The sequence below is a fragment of the Anguilla anguilla genome, chromosome 17 (assembly GCF_013347855.1).
Source record: "Anguilla anguilla isolate fAngAng1 chromosome 17, fAngAng1.pri, whole genome shotgun sequence".
Classification (NCBI taxonomy): Eukaryota; Metazoa; Chordata; class Actinopteri; order Anguilliformes; family Anguillidae; genus Anguilla; species Anguilla anguilla.
The window spans coordinates 25,643,688-25,659,847 of record NC_049217.1 but is presented as its reverse complement, the minus strand read 5'-3'; the positions used below and the strand labels follow the sequence as shown (position 1 = coordinate 25,659,847).

The window sequence follows — 16,160 nt, the reverse complement described above, 5'->3', positions numbered from 1 at the left end:
CTTGTTGGTCCAGCAGAGTGCTGAAGTGCCCAATCCAGACCTTCATCAGCTGAACTGACAGGAATCAAAGAGCAGTTTCTGGAGCAAAAAAAAAAAGCATTCCAAAAAAACCTACTCTTCAAAGGGTTAATCATGAAATTAAACAAACCCAAAGAGTTGTCTAGCAGCAGCCAACTTTTTTTGTCTCAGTCTTACACAATGTTTGCGAAGTGTGGTTGCCGCTTATCTTTTAAAAAAATTTTTTTAAAAGGAATTGATTTATGGAGTTAAAGGTTACTAGCTGGGTTGCTCAGGGAGCTCATCCAGAAAAGCTTGTTGGTCCAGCAGAGTGCTGAAGTGCCCAATCCAGACCTTCATCAGCTGAACTGACAGGAATCAAAGAGCAGTTTCTGGAGCAAAAAAAAAAAGCATTCCAAAAAAACCTACTCTTCGAAGGGTTAATCATGAAATTAAACAAACCCAAAGAGTTGTCTAGCAGCAGCCAACTTTTTTTGTCTCAGTCTTACACAATGTTTGCGAAGTGTGGTTGCCGCTTATCTTTTAAAAAAATTTTTTTAAAAGGAATTGATTTATGGAGTTAAAGGTTACTAGCTGCAATATAAGGACCTGAAACAACACAATTTGCAAGAGGATGACTTTTCCTCTCCAGTGAGGTCTTGGCCTTGCTGTGTCAATGTCACCTCTGCCCATGGTCACATCTATGTAGCTCAGGTTATGCTATCATTGGCTCACGTGGTCTGGAGGAAAGGAGGCAAGATTTTTTATCTCTGTTTTAGCAGCAGGTATGTGCCATACCAAGAAGGTTTTATTTTGAGGAGCCTCCACTGATATATATATATATATATGTATATATACATATATAATAATATAAATCAGTAAAAATTATATATATATATATATATTTATCAGTATATATATACACACACACACACAAAAATATGCATCCACAAAAACGCAAACACACAAACATGTTTACACGTAAAAAATGAACTTCCCCATCTCGTGATGGATATTATCTTTGCATGTCAAATATCACTCGCGGAGATTTGACATGCAAACGGCACGCAAAGACTACGCGGGGTTTAACGGAAAGCGGAAAACTTGCCGCACGTGAAGGACGTACGGGAATCCGACGATTGCTTTTAATCAATAATTTAGCCGGCTGCTTCTTCGCGGAGCTCTGGTTAACCGGGCATTCTTACCGGTGTTGTGCACCGGGCATTCTTACCGGTGTTGTGAACCGGGCATTCTTACCGGTGTTGTTAACTGGGCATTCTTAAAGGTGTTGTTAACCTGGCATTCTTACCGGTGTCGTCACCTGCCGTCGGCCATGTCAGTCACAGGCTGCGGTCAGTTTCAACGGACAGATTCCGGAGACCAGCACTGGTTTCACGTCATCCTCTCCTCAGTCTACAGCAGGGCCATCCTTTTTCCCTTTTTTTTTTTTTTCCGAACAGCTCATTAGTGAGATGACAGAAAGTAGCCAGGAGTTTATATGCATAAAACCCTAATACTCCAGTTGGGAATGTGGGTGTTTAATGTGCAGAAAAATGCAAAATATTTTTCATGGAGGTTAAAGGTGCGATGGCTTGAGGGGATTGAAACACGATCATTTCTATGGCTGTTTTTTTTAAATGTAATTGCAGGGATTTTATCGCCAGATTTTTCTGCATTGTAACATTGTGGGAGTAGGAGGCTATTTTTTGAACTTCCATGCGCCGATACACAGTGTACGGTATATAAGAATAACTACAGAGTTTGTGGTCCAAGTTCTTCAGAAGCCAGAAATGCTATTGGTATTCAGGAAGACTAAAACACACACAAACACTGAGATACTGTGTTACAAAAAAGATTCAGACAAAGTAAGATGCAGCCAGGGACTGACACAATGAGTCACTCATACACAGAGTCAGGGGAAAATTACCCAGTAATAAATAAAAACTCATTACAGGCTTTAAAGATAGCATATTAAGCAATCATATTTTCCTTATGTGAAAGATGTCATTCGTTGCTGATGCTCCGCCCCCTTGTGAGGTATTCGGTTTGGACACACCCACTACAGCACACGATTTCAGCTTCACCAGATGCAGAATGGAGATAGCATACTTTGTTCTTACCCGGGTCTTCTTTTACCTTAATGAAAACAGCTAAACAGCACACTGAAATACCTTTGTATCTCAATCGGAGATTCACAAAGTCAATTAATCATGGCGTTATCCACGCCTAAATACAACACTGACACTTCTGTCAGCCGCACTGAAAAGCAGAAATTACCCACTGATACTGTCCTGCCTTCTCACAGGAGATTAATGAGGGCTTCTCTACGTTCTTTAATGTCTTTAATATTGGCCACTGATGAGGCCGTTGTACAGACGGGTCCCCAGAGTCTCTCAGAATGATAAAGACCCAGTGAAAGTCACCTGGTCCGCCTGCAAAATGTACCCCCCCCCCCCCAGCAGTATCCCATGAAACAGTGGTTCCATCCTGCCTGTACCACCATCTTCCTTCCTCCTCTTCCTCACTTACTCTCTCTCTCTCTCCCCATCTTTATGAACCTGTCCTCTTTCATCTTTCTCCTTCCCCTGCATGTCTTCCCTCCTATTTGAAGATTTGAATAAGCAATGGAAAAATACTTGGAAAATGAAAGTTTTCAGCAAAACATAGCAGCATGTATGTATATATACACATATATATATACACATATATATGTATACACACACACAATGCAATGATTGTGCTGAATAAAAATATAAAGACACAAATGCATCATAGACGTACACAGCTGGTATGTGCACAATATGAAAAATGCCATATCTGCTGTAAAGGTATTGTAGTTGATCCATCTCTGTCACGAACCAGACACGGTGCTGAGTCAGTTAAAAATGCCAAAAGGATGTTTGGAAGATACGGTTGTGAGTGCAGAATTAAAGTCAAAGTAGATTGAGGCAAAACTATTACATACAGAGCCTTGGGTCACATACAGAAAACTGCTTTTGTCACCTCACAATAAAAGACAGAGAAGCAGCAGGAACATGTAGAAAAAAAAATGTTTGAATCACCATGCACAAAGAAGGGCAACCAGACTTCTCCCAGCACGAAAAGAGCCATTTCTGTAAGACAGTAAAACTTATGTATTTATGTGAATGCCATGAACTATAAGCAGACTGTCTGTACTTTTGTCACATATTCTTCTTTTGAACTCAAATCCAAATACTTTAAGCATATAGAAAAAATTACAAATTTTAATCTACCGTTCCCATACTTCTGAAGGGTAAATGTGAAAGTGAACTAATCGTAAACTTCACAATAATATCAAAAAAATTTCCATCGCACAAAAGCTTTTTAATTTAAGTAGCAGGCCTACACCAGGATGTGTAGCAAAGTTATATGTACACTTACATTGCCTGACACATGCACATAAATGCATACACACGTGCTCACACACACACACACACCATTATTACCGCACACATTCCCCTCACACTGCTTGTGAAATCATATTTACATACAGGCATGCACATAATCCTGCATGGACACGCACGCACACACACACACACACACACACACACACACACACCATGCAGACACCTCCAGTCCTGTGCAATGCAATATATTTACAGGAATAAGGGGAGGGAAAATCGGGCCCGCTCAAAGCAGTGAGGGGAAGACAGAGCCGTAATGAGATGCGGAGGGGGGGCGGGGCCACGCCGTGAAGTCACGTTACAGAGGGGAGCACTCGAGAGTCTAGACTACAGCATTACGGTGGACGAGCGAGGGTGGGGGCGTGGCCTAACTGCGGAGGCGTGTCACAGAGGACCGCCCTCGCCGGTCAGGACTATAGCATTACGGGAGACGAGCGAGGGTGGGGGCGTGGCCTAACTGCGGAGGCGTGTCACAGAGGACCGCCCTCGCCGGTCAGGACTATAGGATTACCGTAGACGGCGAGGGTGGCGCCGCAAAGTCTGCCAGGCCTTTAGCTCGGTCACATTCACGGTATTAGGAGCAATGTGTTCGGACATGCTTCCACTTGTAATCTCATTTCCGTCACACCATCATCTCCCAGTCAAGGTGGCCAATCAGAGAGAATGTGCCCATAATTGAGTTGGGGCAACTCGACCTCCGTCTCAAGGCTGTTTAAATGCAAATGTTTATTTCATGAGAGAGACGGGGGGGGGGAGAGAGAGAGACGAGGGAGAGAGAGAGAGAGAGAGAGACGAAGAAAGAGAGAGTGAGAGAGATGGGGAGAGAGAGAAAAAGTGATGGGGAGAGAGAGAGAGATGGAGATAGAGAAAGAGAGACGGGAAGATAGAGAGAGGGGGGTGAGGAGGGGGGAAGCGAGAGGGAGAGAGAGGGAGAGACGAGGGAGAGAGAGAGATGAAAAGAGAGAGTGGGGGGGTGGGGGAAGCGAGAGGGAGAGAGGGAAAGAAAATCATCTTGTCAAATTAGTGTTAAAATGTAATCTTGCAGCCACACTGCAGCCCGCGTGCCGGAGCGCGTGGACGTGTGTGTTTTTATGTAAACGCGTCTGTGTGTTTGCATATATGGGCGTGTGTCAGCGGAGAGCCTGTGGCGCACGTGTGTAAGTGGAAGCGGGACTGTGACAGAGATTGATTTGCGCTTAGTGCCCAGGCAATATGCGCAGCAGCGAAGCGGGGCCTCCAGCGTCACTTCCTCGTCGCACCTCCGGAGATAAAAGTAACGCGCGAGGCCAATTAGAGAGCACGCAGGTGCGATGCCGGCGTGATCGGTGATCGACAGCCATCACTCAAATCTCGTGTCCAAAGTCCACCCACCGCCCCAACCTTGATGGCTCTCCTTTTCAACAGGGTTTCTATTGACCACAGGAGCGTTTTTTTTTTTTTTTTTGTGCTCATGTTTGTGAATATTATTAGCATTCACTGGTGCTGTGAAGAATTGTTTTCATTCCATTAACATTTAACTCTTAACTCTGACTATAAGCTCACATTTGCATGTCTATGCTATCTGTGGTGGAGCCAGTGAAAGACATTTGAATACGAAATTGCATTTGTCTTTGCATTGGAGGAAGAGAGAAATGACAACAGTGCCTGCAGGCAGAGTCAACTGCATTGCTTTACCCGCAATCCCACTCACCCTGCAAAAATGAGTCTTGTGACTGATTCATATTCACCCAGTGCAAATGAGTCTTGTGACTGATTCATATTCACCCAGTGCAAATGAGTCATGTGACTGATCCATACTCACCCAGTGCAAATGAGTCATGTGACTGATTCCAACTCACCCAGTGCAAAAGAGTCATGTGACTGATCCATACTCACCCAGTGCAAATGAGTCCTGACTAATCCATACCCACCCAGTGCAAATGAGTCATGTGACTGTTTCATACTCACTCAGAGCAAATGAGTCATGTGACTGATCCATACTCACTCAGAGCAAATGAGTCCTGTGATGGCGTCATACTCACTCAGAGCAAATGAGTCCTGTGACTGATTCATACTCACTCAGAGCAAATGAGTCCTGTGACTGAGTCATACTCATCCAGTGCAAATGAGTCTTGTGGCTGAGTAATACTCAACCTATTTAAACCTGGGTAATGTTACTAACAACGCAGTCAAACACCATGTGTTAAATCTAGTCACATGACTGATTACTAATACTCCCCTTGTGTGTTATACTCACCCTGACTGTTGACTGAGTCACACTCTCCCTGTGTGAGTCATACCTTATTCCCCCATGTGCGACTGAGCCCTAAAACTGTGCAACACTGGCCCCCGGTGGCAGGTCAAGGGTATGGCAGCCTAACAGTGATTGTCATGATGGGGGGATGGGGGGATGGGGGGATGGGGGGATGGGGGGATGGGGGGATGGGGGGATGGGGGGATGGGGGGATGGGGGGATGGGGTATGAGCACCAGATTCCAGTCCCAGCGCTGTGGGTCTCCGTGGACGCCCAACGTGGGTCCAATCCCATAACGGGCCTATCGTAACAGTACAGGCTCGGGATTCAAGTTCTGCAGCCAGCCTGGAAGCCTCAGTGCTGTGGCTATTTGAGTGCATCAGACATGAAAATACAGAGAATAATACCATATTATGAAAAAAACAAAAATAAGTTATTATGAATAATGCAGCAGCAAAAAACACCCTTTTTATACAAGTAAGAGTCACCATTAGCTCCCATACCTGTCAGGTCCATTCGAATGGCGACCAGCCATGCAAAGCTGGTTCTGATTTTTACTGCTATTCATCTGATGTGGGGGCACTGCCTACCTCCTTCGTGCAAAATCGCCTTATGCAATCATAACAGAGGGACTTCATTTCCATGGAATCATTTTGCATACAGAATGGGGGGGGGGGGTTGGCTGACGATGGGCTGCTTTTGTTGTGATTTGAATTGATCATGAGAGGTGTGTGAAAGCTTCTGAGGACACGCAGACACACAGGGAACACTCCGGAAAGCAGGGCTTCACACCAGACACGTGACGCCCGCTGAAACTGGCCCAGTGGTTCGTTCAGCCAATCAACGAGTCTCCCACTCGGTATCTCACTCTGTCTCTGCCTCTTTCTCTGTCCCTCACTCTGTCTCTGTCTCTGCCTCTCTCTCTGTCCCTCACTCTGTCTCTGCCTCTCTCTCTGTCCCTCACTCTGTCTCCGCCTCCAATTGACTCTGCCTCTGACTCAATCTGACTGACTGACTCCGTCTTCATCTCCATCTCTGACTCTGACTCTGACTCTGACTCTGACTCTGACTCTGACTCTGACTCTGCTTTATTGGCAGGACAACTGGACGAGCATGTATGAAATATAAAATATGCAATTGTGGCAACGCATTGGTGAATGAGTGAATATAGCATTTCTTTAAAGAAGTTTAGGAAAGCCAAATTACATACGCAACTAGTACCATAACAGCGAGCATCAATTTCCCTCTGTCTCTCTCTCAACATCAATATTGTACAAAATAACGAATAATAAATATATATATAGTTATTATATAATTTTCTCTTTTATAATAACTTTATACAGGAAGTGGCAGGCAGCAATATGCTGTGTTGGCAGAACAGAACATTCCCTCTCCCCTCCTGAAAGGAGGAGAAGTTTTTGATTACCGGGGAGATAGGAGGCTAGCGGGCATGTTTTGATTATTTTGGGAAAAAGAGATGTATTTCTCACATTTCGTGATGAACCGCAGCTCTGTCTCATGTTCTTTTGTTTGAGTTTGTCTGCGCAGTCCTCGCGAATAGCCTGACTGTTCCGGCACTTTCTCAGCCTCTCGGAGCGATGCTTGCTCCCTTTCATCTAGTTCTAAAAAAAAAAACAAGGCATTTGCTTCTTAGTGTCCTAATATTTATCCCAATATTGATCTCTCTCTCTCTCTTCCCCCCCCCCCCCCCCCCCCCCCCCCCCCCCCCCCCTCCCACCCCCCCAAATACCCTTCAAATTCATATATGCTTCACTGGGCATGACCGTACAGAAAAACCGTATTGCCAAAGCATCATTCGCATAAAATGTAAATCGAAACTAACAATAATACCAGCTAAAAGATAACCATATTTAGTTAGTATTTTAAGAGCATGTTATACATTATTATTTAATTGAATAAAACTACAAAGAATAATGAATAATAATGACGGTTTAAGAGTGGATGGTCTGCTGCCCTCTCTCCTGGCTCACCATCACATACCGGGATCCAGGAGTGATATTTACTTGAGCTCCTGTTCCTAAGTTTGGTCATGAAATTGCCTCCTTTTTGTGCAAGTATTCATCAAAATATTATCAATATTAAACCCTTAGAACCGTCTGTCCTCAGTTTTAAAGGCACTTCTAAGCTCGGAATTATCCCTTTCTCCCCCTCACGCTTCGAATGGGCGGAGCATGAAGTGCGTTCCACCAGCCAGGCCCCTCTTTTAGACTGAGCCTCAATCGCCCTTCCCGCCGCTCATTCACAAAGACACGGGGACAGCCCTCAACCAACCGAAACCCTCCCTCACTGGGCGAAATTATCTGTGACCAATCGGGCGCCGCCCCGTGTGGGTCCCGCCCACGTTAGGCCCCCCGGCGTGGCCGCAGTTCGACACGGGACCGTGGGGGCGCAGCGCCTTGCTGGACGGCCCGCCCTGCCGCCGTCGACTGGCACCCTCATAACGAGCGCGTCCGCCGCCCGTTCCGCCACGCTGCTCTGATTCGATGTGACGCCGCCTCCTTCTCCGCGCTCATCCTCTCTCCGTCCATCGCTCCAGTTCCCACTAGCTCATTTACACATCTCTCTCTCTCTCTCCCGCCCTCCCTCTCTCTCTCCCCAGTCCTCCCACCCTGTTCATACGTTTCTCTCTCTCATCATCATCGCATCATCTCCCTTCATCAGTCCCCTCTGGAGATATATTTACCCAGACATGTACATCCGTGTGTGTGTCACTGTGTGAATGTGTGTGTGTGTGTTGGTGTGTGTGTGTGCGTATGTGTGCGCGTGTGATTGATTGATTGCGGTGGATGGGTGTGATTTTATTCATTTGTACGTGGACACAGCCAACTGATTAGTTATGAGAAATGGCATATATGCACATGAAGTAAGGCTTGAGTAATGCAGGGGGGTTAAGAGTAAGGAATGTGTACTGCAGGACGGTTAAGAGTAAGGAATGTGTAGTGCAGGGGGGTTAAGAGTAAGGAATGTGTAGTGCAGGGGGGTTAAGAGTAAGGAATGTGTAGTGCAGGGGGGTTAAGAGTAAGGAATGTGTAGTGCAGGGGGGTTAAGAGTAAGGAATGTGTAGTGCAGGGGGGTTAAGAGTAAGGAATGAGTAGTGCAGGATGGTTAAGAGTAAGGAATGTGTAGTGCAGGGGGGTTAAGAGTAAGGAATGTGTAGTGCAGGACAGTTAAGAGTAAGGAATGTGTAGTGCAGGGGGGTTAAGAGTAAGGAATGTGTAGTGCAGGGGGGTTAAGAGTAAGCAATGTGTAGTGCAGGGGGGTTAAGAGTAAGGAATGTGTAGTGCAGGGGGGTTAAGAGTAAGGAATGTGTAGTGCAGGGGGGTTAAGAGTAAGCAATGTGTAGTGCAGGGGGGTTAAGAGTAAGGAATGTGTAGTGCAGGGGGGTTAAGAGTAAGCAATGTGTAGTGCAGGGGGTTAAGAGTAAGGAATGTGTAGTGCAGGGGGTTAAGAGTAAGGAATGTGTAGTGCAGGGGGGTTAAGAGTAAGGAATGAGTAGTGCAGGGGGGTTAAGAGTAAGGAATGTGTAGTGCAGGGGGGTTAAGAGTAAGGAGTGTGTAGTGCAGGATGGTTAAGAGTAAGGAATGTGTAGTGCAGGGGGGGTTAAGAGTAAGGAATGTGTACTGCAGGACGGTTAAGAGTAAGGAATGAGTAGTGCAGGGGGGTTAAGAGTAAGGAATGAGTAGTGCAGGGGGGTTAAGAGTAAGGAATGTGTAGTGCAGGGGGGTTAAGAGTAAGGAATGTGTAGTGCAGGGGGTTTAAGAGTAAGGAATATGTAGTGCAGGGTGGTTAAGAGTAAGGAATGTGTAGTGCAGGGGGGGTTAAGAGTAAGGAATGTGTAGTGCAGGGGGGTTAAGAGTAAGGAATGTGTAATGCAGGGGGGTTAAGAGTAAGGAATATGTAGTGCAGGGTGGTTAAGAGTAAGGAATGTGTAGTGCAGGGGGTTTAAGAGTAAGGAATGTGTAGTGCAGGGGGGTTAAGAGTAAGGAATGTGTAGCGCAGGGGGGTTAAGAGTAAGGAATGTGTAGTGCAGGGGGGTTAAGAGTGAGGAATGTGTAGTGCAGGGGGGTTAAGAGTAAGGAATGTGTAGTGCAGGGGGGTTAAGAGTAAGGAATGTGTAGTGCAGGGGGGTTAAGAGTAAGGAATGTGTAGTGCAGGGGGGTTAAGAGTAAGGAATGTGTAGTGCAGGGGGGTTAAGAGTAAGGAATGTGTAGTGCAGGGGGGTTAAGAGTAAGGAATGTGTAGTGCAGGGGGGTTAAGAGTAAGGAATGTGTAGTGCAGGGGGGTTAAGAATAAGGAATGTGTAGTGCAGGGGGGTTAAGAGTAAGGAATGTGTAGTGCAGGGGGGTTAAGAGTAAGGAATGTGTAGCGCAGGGGGGTTAAGAGTAAGGAATGTGTAGTGCAGGGGGGTTAAGAGTAAGGAATGTGTAGTACAGGGGGGTTAAGAGTAAGGAATGTGTAGTGCAGGGGGGTTAAGAGTAAGGAATGTGTAGTGCAGGGGGGTTAAGAGTAAGGAATGTGTACTGCAGGGGGGTTAAGAGTAAGGAATGTGTAGTGCAGGACGGTTAAGGGCAAGGCCCGGGTAGCACCAGCGGCCAGGTGTAGTTCAGGTAGAAAGCGTTTCTCCAGACAGTCTATGATTCATTCAGCAGCTGATAATAACACAGAGCAGTGTGCTGTGCTGGCTGAGCCCCAGGGACTGTCACTGCTCAGATTACATCCCCATCACAGACAGAGTGCTGATAACAGCACAGCCGACCCGCTGCTCTCCTCTCCCCTCCTTCCCAATATGTGAGGATTTGTGTTGTTTTTTTAAATGATTTTCGTGTCATCTTGCACTTCCCCTACACAGCCTTTTGAAAAGAGGACAACCACGCCGTCGCACCACCTCGTCCCTCCCTCTCTCTTTCTCCCTCCCTCCCTCCCTCCCTCTCTCTTTCTCTCTTTCTCTCTACTGCATGCTTGTTCCCTCATCACCTCGCTCTCCCACCCTCCCTCTCCTCTTTCTATCCCCCTCTCTCTGTTCCAGCCTCCCACCTCCCATCTGTACAAGACACACTCTTGCGAACATACACAGACACACAGGCAGACAGACACACACACACGCCTTGTCACACACACACACACACAACCCTCACTGTATCTCTGGCAAATATGCACACACACACACATAATACATAAACACTTGCACACACACGTGCTCTCTCTTTTCCAGTCAGTCTACGCATGAGTCAGTTTGTGTGTGCAATTGCGTTTGCGTTCTGCATGTGCATGTTTGTTTGGTTCTGCATTTGGATGCGTTCGTTTGCATTCTGTATTTGATCGGGTTTGTTTGTATTCCGATGGTACCGTGTATTTCTGGGTTTGTTTGTCACTGCCTGTGTGGGAGGAGGTTGGAGTTAGAACACATTGTGCTCCATTTCTCCAAATGACCAAATTGCCATTTTTCATTGGATAAACAGAAAAACGGATCGCGCATTAATTCTGCGTATAATGTTCGTAGCAATGCACCCCTAAGACATCAGACGTGGTGAATAAAAAAAATCACGTGTTCCGCTCAGAGCTCAGGTACTGCGGCAGATGGTTTGCGGGTGCAGGCTAATGCTCGGCGCTTTGTGGTTTGCGAATATGAGCTAACCTTCTGTGCTTCCTTATGAGGTAACACCACTTCGATGCTGTCACAGAAGAGACATTTAAGCATTCTTAATCTGTGTTCTGTGCGTGTACCTGGATCATCCGTACACTTGCAATGGAAGATCCTCCGATACAGGTGTCAAGCATTACTCTCTTAGCAACCAACAGCAATCAGCAGTGATGTGGTTAATGCTATGAGATTACCTACAGTGATTGAAATACCTCCGTGGGTTAAGACTCTTACCAGTTTTCCAGAGTTTACCAGTGGTGATCTGCGTAACTCACTGAGTTTTCCAGCAATGTAAACTCTCTTGAGTTTACTAATAGCTACTGTGTGCTGAGTAACACTGAGAGTGAAACACACCTCTTGTCTAACTCGCCACGCTTCGAATGCATTCGAGTAGCCAACTAAAACGAATGTACGCAAATCAACCTATACAAACATGTAACCATTCAGCTGACATACAAACTCAATCGACATAACATTACCAATTTCAACCTGTCAACAGAGACTCAACCCATCTATGCGATATCACACAGTATATTCCTGTCCTCAACTGGCAATATATATATATATATATACATATACATATATATACACAGTATATGTGTGTGTGTGTGTGTGTGCACGCGTGTGTATGTGTGTGCATGCATGCACGCATGTGTGCATGCGTGCGTTTCTGTGTGTACGTGTACGTGCGTGCCCGTATGCATGTGTCCGTATGCATGTGTTTGTGTGTGCATGCGTGTGTGTGCATGTGCGTGTGTGTGTGTGAACATCAGGCAGCCACAGACTTCAGGGAAGCAGGAGGCGCAATGTTGCAAAGACCATCTTAACTGGGGGGAAAACTGGACAGCAGCAGGCGAAGAATGAATTTTTAAAGCATCGCACCGATTCAGAAGTAGACTTTCAGCCATTTTCCAGCGTTTCTATAGCGATGGTTGGGAGGATGCTCTAGCTGAGGATGTAATGCACAGATGTGGGGGAAAAAAAGGAAGTGATGGGGTTGCTATAGAAACCAAGGCATGGTTAATAGAGGGACAGTACACCTGCACAAAGAGCTGTATTTTCACTGTCCTCTCCTGGGGGAACAAGTGCCAATGTAATTCTCCTTTCCTTCGCTCCCCTTCCTCCTGCGCTCAATCACCTTTTCTCTCACTCTCACCTTCTACTCTTAATGATAAACTTAAAGAGCAGAGGGACGAGGAACGGTTAATAAACCAACAACTGGAATTTAAGGAAGGGTGTTTCAGCCATAGTGTAGCATTCTTTACAAAGTGTCCATCTAAACCTCTCCCTCTCTTGCGGTTTCTCTCTGCAGTGCAATCTGACATCGACATGCATGCATGCGCATGCACACACACACACACACAAAATGATCACTCTTACATTCCTATTACAGTTTGAAGACCCATAGTAATTAAATGCCCATTCTAATAGTAGGTATGTGAAGCCAAAAGCGTGGTAATAACCTTGCTGAACATAATGAGTAAGTTGAATAATGATGGCCAAGTCTCTGCTTGGTGCACTAATTAAATATAATGACAGTGCCTGGTGGATGAAAGAATCAGTAATCTGTCTGCACTTTTTCCCCATTTCCTATAGGTATGGCAAACTAATAAAGCTTTTTAAATTTAATTAAATCAAATTAAGCTGATTCAATTTCCTTTAGCCACTCATATTTAAGCATTTTCATGAAGAAGTAGACACGAAGCAGGCTAGTCTTATAATATTTAAGCCTGAACAGTTCACTGCCTGCCTTTACCGTGACAACCCAACTGTAGTCAAAATATGAAGCACCTATTTTCTGCTGGGACTTCTTTCGAGAAGAGAAGCACACGCTACCTCCACCGAATGAAAAAGAGAGGGGAAGATGATCAGGGGCGCGCACTGCTGTGAAAGACCTACAGGTGCGTCTCGGAAAGTCGTCCCCGGTCAACGAGCAGCCCCCGGGCTGCTCCGTTTGTTTGGCAGCTGAAAAATAATCACATTAGCATGGCGAGCGCCTCTCCGCGAAGCTACACCTGTACGACAGCCCCCTCCGTTACGTGTGAAAAGACGACTGATCGGACGGTTCCAGCTGGGATTGAGTGCGCCGTTTCCCAGCGGTAGAGCTGCCAGCTGGTTTAGCAGTACATTCAGAGTTCAGATGGCAGCAATATAACGTTCTGATCCAGGAAAGGTCCTTTTGACCTTTTGCAGAAAACGGTGCAAATTGGGACGGCAGGTGTGCAAACCGATCCAAGATAAGCGCCATGGAGCTAATGTGCCAACCGCCTGCCTTCTCCACCAATTCCATGCTTGCTGTCCACTGCACAGCCAATGACACGCTCCCTCGGTTTGTTTATTTATTTATTCATTCCCCAGGAAGTGTGTTGTATTGCGTGACTATGAAGAGCGATATCACCTTTATTTATGAATTTATATTTAACTTTTTTCCTGAAAAAACCCCCAAAAATTTTCAGTTAAGTGCGTCGCATTTCTTGACTACAGAGTGTGATATCTCCTTTCTATTAAAGTCACCGTGATGTCACTGGTCCAGCAGTCACATGACTGGCAGAGGACCCGAGCCCTGGATCTGCACATCTGCAGGGAGCCAGAACGCGACCTCCTGAGAACCGCCTTGCCGCGCGAGGAACGGACGACGCGCGCGCTCGGTACCGCGGAGGCCGCTAACCGCGAAGAGGACTGGCTGCGAGCGCGTGGACATTACTTCTGCATTCGGGACGATCGGAGGACGTAAATAATCGCTCCCGATGTGGGCCAGGTCTCCCGATGCACGGGGAGCGAGGCTGAGAAACACTGGGGAAATGGAGGCAGACAGAAACACATCACTGGCGACCACACTGGAGGAGGGAAAAGCTGCACAAATAACCAGGGTGTGAGCACGCGAGGGTCCAATGAACATGTGAACGAATGCCTGATGAGTCACAGCATTTCAAGGAACGAATGAATGAATGAATGAATGTCCGATCAATGACCGAGTGAGTGATCGATAAATGAATGACTGATTGAGCACTGGATGTATGAATGAGAAGCTGATTGATTAATGAAAGCAAAGAAATGAATGAACGAACGAACGAACGAATGAACGAACGAACGGAAGAACGAGGACCTTATTCATTATAACTGAGAACATCAAGAATGAGTGAATGAACGAATTACTGAAAATGAATTAAATAATTTGAACATGATTAATTCATTATTGAGGACCTGGTATAGAGACGGCTGAATGGCTGAACGGCTGAATGAATGGGTGGAGGATGAGTGCTGTTGAATGAATGCAGGCATGACACATGCCTGGAAGGCAATGATGAATTGTTGCTGGAGGCAGAGCCAGCTAGGCAGGTGAGCGGTGCCAATGGTTCGTCTCTAATTAAAGACTAAATCCATTCAGTCACTATCAAACGGGCATTAGCAGGCAGAACAATACATTATTAAAAGCCCCAATAATTAGATATCTACATCACGTCCTTCACGACTATGTAAAAAGGAGAGACAGGTAGGAAGGAGAGGGAGAGAGAGACAGAGCGAGCGAGAGAGAGATGGAGAGAGAGAGATAATGTTTTGTAATAATCTGTCATAGTCTAGGATCTACTTTATTACAAGCTACAGAGAAATAAACTAGAACGATTAAAATAAATCCTAAACCGTAATTCTCTACCCTGACTTGTATCCCTCAAATTCACTGTGTGGGCTACACCCCCACCTTCTAGACCATTGCCCGTGTCCCTCAAACCAGAACTGTTACCCCTACTACACCTTATTGTACTCACCCAGCCTCTTACTTCCTGAAAGAGAGAGAAATAAACTGGAATGATTCAAGTAAATCCCTAGCAGAGTACTTCTGCCCCCAAACCCACTCTATAACCCCAATTCCACAGCCTTACTAGTATCCCTCAAATACACTCTGTACCCCCAACTGTTACGACCCAGTCTAGATCAGACCATAACAGGAAGCAGGAAATGAAAGGGAAATAGGTACTGTGAATGGGCAAGAAACCCCAGTCCCTTACTACCCAACCAAAAACTACCTAAAAACTTATCTAGACTAGGCAACTTTAATCCCAGAACTTTGGGACAGTTAATCTGTATGCTGACTCTGAACAGCGTACCCCCACAGAGATTTAGAATTACACCCTTTAGAGTCATCTTCAAAAAATAATACAGGAAACATAACAACGAAAAATACCAAAATGTTGTCCAGCTGGACAGATATCGTAATCCAGCTGGGAACACCCTAACTACGTAACTACCATACGGGGAAAAGAGGGTCCAGGCGAGAGTCAAGGTCGATCTGAACGAACGTGTGAAATCCACCGGGCCATCAAACTCGATGGGCTAGGACAAGAATTTGAGTCGAAGAGAAGGAAATGGTGATCAAACACATAAAAATCCACTCCAGCCAACAAACTAGAAGGGCTGGAACAAAATAACAAAAGGTGAACAAAATAGCGCACAAAACTCAGTGAAGAGACCGAGGAACCAGAATCACAGAGCAAATCCAAAGAGCAAGCGTCCGCCAAGTGAACGGCACGCCACACCCTTTTTCACACTGAGAGTAACCGGAGACGGAAAAGGCTAACCTGAGGACGAACCGAAAGAAAATCAGACACACGCGAAGCAGAGATAAACAAATGTAAACACAAACCTTACGTACAAGGTTATAACACCAACTAGGCGCTCACTAACGTCCCTCAAACCAGACCTACCAGTACCACTACTACTTTACCTCATTGAACTCACTCACAAATACACAAAGTCTCTTACTAACACACATGCGCACACACACACACACACACACACACAGGCAGCGATAATTTAAATTTCCTCTTCACATTCCATCCCTCCG

General features: G+C 45.8%; 1 long non-coding RNA gene across 1 annotated transcript in view; it reads right to left on the bottom strand.

The window, feature by feature from the left end:
* Positions 1 to 230: 230 nt before the first annotated feature.
* LOC118217250 overlaps positions 231 to 16,160 on the bottom strand; it is a 31,671-nt gene continuing 15,741 nt past the window's right edge. Inside the window, exon 3 of the long non-coding RNA XR_004763146.1 lies at positions 231 to 389. This is a non-coding gene — a long non-coding RNA (uncharacterized LOC118217250). The remainder of the gene's footprint in view (positions 390 to 16,160) is intronic.